Here is a 4646-nt window from a genome sequence, read left to right on the forward strand (position 1 = left end):
TAAGTAAAGGGTCAAAAGAAGGAAGGGAATGGTTGCGGGTGTGCTATCAAACTGGGTATAGCAGTGCCATGCCGTCATCGCACTGAAATACTTCGATTTCTGGACAACCCCGCAACTGGAGTCATTTTTGAAGTTTTTTGACTTGTATGCGCAGTTTTGTGAAGAGAGAGTCGTTTTTGGACGACCGAGGAAGTCTTCAGAGGTAGAACAAACCCTATATAAGATCGCAGATATATTTCTGATCCGGTTGGACGGTTGGTGTGTGATATACAACCAAAGTTGTATTAGTTTTGATTGTAGTGTGACAGATAAAGTCAATGCACGAGCCTGCAATGACCGGGACACGTGTGCCAATTCGAAACACCTATGGCGTCAAGGAGGCATATTCGTGAATATCAAGTAACCTGTGTATCAGGTTGAAGTACGAGCTGTTCTGTTGTGTGGCTGTGGAACCTGGCTCGTTTAGGAAGCGGAACCAAGGCGTTTTTCGTGTGGCTGTGGGACCTGGCGCGTTTGGGAAGCGAAACCAAGGCGTTTTCAGGTGTATGACGACAATTGGCTCAAGAAAGTAGCTCTTGTTGATCGGTATCGGTAAATCCGCAAGGTAACAGTTACATAACCATTTTCGGTTGTGCACCGAGGATTTCCACCGAAGAATGTGTCCTTACAGTCTCCGACTAGATCATCATCATTATCTGGAACAGTTAGATTGCATCAGTTTTGGCTGTCTTCCTAACTCATTTATTCGGATATAGTTGACATGATTTCGGAAGTGAAGATGGGTTGCATTACTTTGACATGAACGATGAAATGGATGACGCACAGAAAAGTGCTCCTTGTTGGTTAGATTGCTAATGTGGTTGACTATTTGATAGTTGCGAGTTTCAGTGGTGAAGGCCGAGCTGTCGATTATATTGAGCTACATTGTATCGGTATTGGAAGGCAGAAATCAATTGAAGTTTGGGGTCAGTGCTCTTAACGAGCGGATTTAATACCTGGCACCCGCCCACACACTAGGTCCTCCCTACGGCAGCATCTATTGATGCACGCTTGAGGACGCGTGTGGCTCCTGTATCTTGGGGCTCAAGTCTACACCACTTGGTCTTACGACGGACAAGTGAACACCCTTTTTAGGTTTAAATGCCGCACCCAAAATGTATACGGCTGCCAAATCCCGCTCTCGAATCTTTGACGTATACACAGCTCCCTCGGCATCACCTGTGGGACTAATTCAGCAAGTAGTGTGTTTACCTTTATAACAGTAACTCCCCAAGTTCAGTGCGGACACCGACTGGGCGTTGTGGACAGAGGGATTTGTTGAGCAATTGGCTAGTTAGCCACTGCAACTATGTTCAGTTATTTCTTTCAAATGTTATCGCTGGGAATGTGCACGTGTCACAATTGATTGCACATTTTTTTCAGAAACTCCGTCTGGTAAAAATTTGAAGTGGTTCGATCGCACAGTATGTTCGTGCCGATGCAACCAGTGAAGAGGAACGTGATTCGTTAAACGTGGTTGTGTATTTTTCAGGCATGGGGTGTTCGTAGATGGACGACGTATGGATATAAAGGTCCTGGATTAATTTGTTATGTGTGGTTGGGGCATTATAGCAAGCTACGGGCATGTGCGCTGGCCCGGCAGTTACTATAAGTAGCCTCGACAAGTGACACATAATACAGTTATGAATAATTCGGGCCTTCGTTGGCCATCGGACTGGGCTACTGGGCATAGTCGAAGCTTCATACTCAGCGTTGCACATAGACACAGGACATGAAATTACGATAAGCAGCCGAGGTAGGTAATATCGACTACAGTTACGAGTACGACGAGCTGTCGTTGGCCGTTAGATTAAGATATCACGCACAGTTGGAGCTTCGTTTTAATCTGCCCGCATAGATACTGGCGTGATGTTTACTGTAGATAGCAGACATAAGCGAGAGCGCGCACAGTTGTGGGTATGACGGGCAATCGTTGGCCTAATAATCAGTGACGCATTCAGGCACTGGCCTGGCAGTTTCAAAAGTGGTCACGGAAGGTGATATCGCGTACAGTTGTGAGTAATGTAGCCCTCGCATAGCTACTGCACAGTTCATGCAGTTGTCTAACAATGTTGCACTTAATGGAAGTTGAGATCCATGGAAAGTGGTTCGCCAAACAAAACATATTTTGTGATTATAATCGCGATTGCTAAATCTGAAGTGCGTGAAGCAAACAAACGCCAACAACCTTTTTTCCAGGATGGAAATTGCATCAGATATTCTTTAGATGTTTTTTATCCTTAAACAACACCGAAGAACATTGAAAAGTGCCTAAGTGCGATTTCTTAAACTGGTGAGAAATGCGAATACTTGGTGGTCCGTGACCCTGAAATTTTGCCCACTCAAACAAAATGCTATAGGCAAAATATCACCGAAAGGTGAAAATGGGTTATACCAACTCCCCGTTAAAGTTACAACTTCGAAAACCCCGTAGTTTCAGCGGGAATAATTTGGGTGTGCAAATGGTCATGGGCGTTACTCAGCGGTTTCCGTGAAGGCGGTAGGAAAATGTATGAAATTCGTTCCTTCACGCGTTTCCATTTTGAAAGAATACACAAACAATCATTACGGCGCTTTTGTGCGCTCAAACCCAAGCTGTAGGGGCCGTTTGCAACCCATGCAGAAAAATGTTTTCTGTCATTCCAGCAAGCTCCCTGCCTGACAAAGTCAAAAAACTAAACGCAGCTTGCAAGTTTAGTGGATATACCTATGGTTTTCAGCGCACTTTTTATCGGGGGCATGACAAGTTTTTATGTCCACCGGTATAGTGAGTTCTCGATGGCGCTATTGAAAGAACTGTTGGGTTTAGATGCAGTATAGTACAATGCAGCAGACCGTACAATACGTTGGCCTCAGAGTCATGGAAGATTTTTTTTGAACGTGTGTAGCACATTTGGTTGGAAAAGTGTAGAGACAAGGTGAACCACAGACAAGCCGTCACATTGAGTATGGCAGTTGCTGCACCGTCGTCTTTGTATCATACTTAAAACCGTGAGCAGCACCATACAGGAAAATCTTGGTTGAGTCATTTGGGGTAATCACGAAAGTTATGATTAGTATGGAATCCTAACAAATTAAGGCTAACAGGAACCAAGGACATTATTGTGTCCATTGATGGTCCACAGCTGTTTATTTCTGTTTTCTTATGCAGTACTAACTTCCGAAATAGCCGAAGTCTTCTGGCCACTTGGTGTCCTCCAACAACAGGAAGGCCACAAACCAAAATCGACCACATTGCCATCAGTTACCGATTGCGCGGGTCCCTAACTGACTGCCGGTCGTTTTGGAACACATTTGTGGACTCTGACCACGCGCTCGTCCGGAGTCGCTTCGCCCTACGTTTCCCGGGGCCGCGTAAGATGCGGACAAATCGCATGGCAACTGAAAGACTGGCAGACCCGGATGTCAGACGAACTTACAAAAATCGTCTTCTAGAGTCTCTTCCAGGTGCTCCACCATCAGATGTGAACTCATACTTGGACGAGACTGCTACCTCTTTCCACAGTGCTGGGAATTTCGCCTGTTGCACGACCCAACCAGGCGCACTCAAGCACTGGATATCAGACCGAACGGTGGCACTACTTAAGTTCGAAGAAATATCCCAGCCGGTCCCGAATATAACCCGATGTGAAGAGCTTGCGATCCGACCGTGAAGTATGGTGGACACAGAAAGCCAAAGAAATGGAAGAGGCCCAGAAAGCAGGTAATGCCCGGTGATTATTTCAGTTGATCCCGTGCGACAGTTCCCCGGGAACCACCTGTGAGTGAAAGCATCAAGCACAAGGATGGAACAACCATCTCGAATAAGGAGGAACGCCTTGACCGGTGGGCTGAATATTTTGAACACCAAATGTCTTGGCCACCAGCCGGCAGTCATCTGCAGCACACAGGTGAAGTAGAATCCTGGACGGTGAACCTGGAACCACCTACGGCCTCGGAGGTTTACGACTGCATATGTTCTCTCAAGCGCCACCGAGCTCCCGGTCCGGATGACCTTCCACCCGCACTGTTCAAAGACGGCGGTGAAGTCCTTAGTCAGCGCTTGTCCGATTTGTTTGCTTGCATTTGAGAAAAGGAGTCTGTCCCAGACAACTGGAGAGAATCGGTGACAGTGCCCATTTTCAAAAAAGGGGCGCCTAGTGAGTGTGGTTACCGCAGGGCGATCAGCTTGACCCCGGTTGTAACGACGCTGTTGGGTTCAATTGTGCGTCGAAGAGAAGGAAGAGGCGCAAGTATTCTTGGATGATCTGACCAAAGTCATCCCGTCCTTTGGTATGCACTTTGCATCCACAAAGTGTGAGGTCATGCTTTTGTACGTGCAGTCACTGAACACGCCACTTACGATCCGGTGAGATGTACTGGATTTTGTGGAGCGTTGTACGTATCTTGGAAGTTGTATTGGTTCTGATTGTAGTGTAACGGATAAAGTGAGTGCGCGAATCTGCAAGGCTCGGGCCGCGTTTGCTAACTTGAGACACCTAAGGCGTCAGAATGGTTTATCCCTGAATCTGAAGGGACGTGTGTATCAAGCTACAGTACGCGCTGTTTTATTGTGTGACTCTGAGACTTGGCCTATTCGAGCAGCGGACGGAAGACGTCTTCAGGTG

Source organism: Opisthorchis viverrini, assembly GCF_000715545.1.
Source record: "Opisthorchis viverrini unplaced genomic scaffold opera_v5_182, whole genome shotgun sequence".
NCBI lineage: Eukaryota > Metazoa > Platyhelminthes > Trematoda > Opisthorchiida > Opisthorchiidae > Opisthorchis > Opisthorchis viverrini.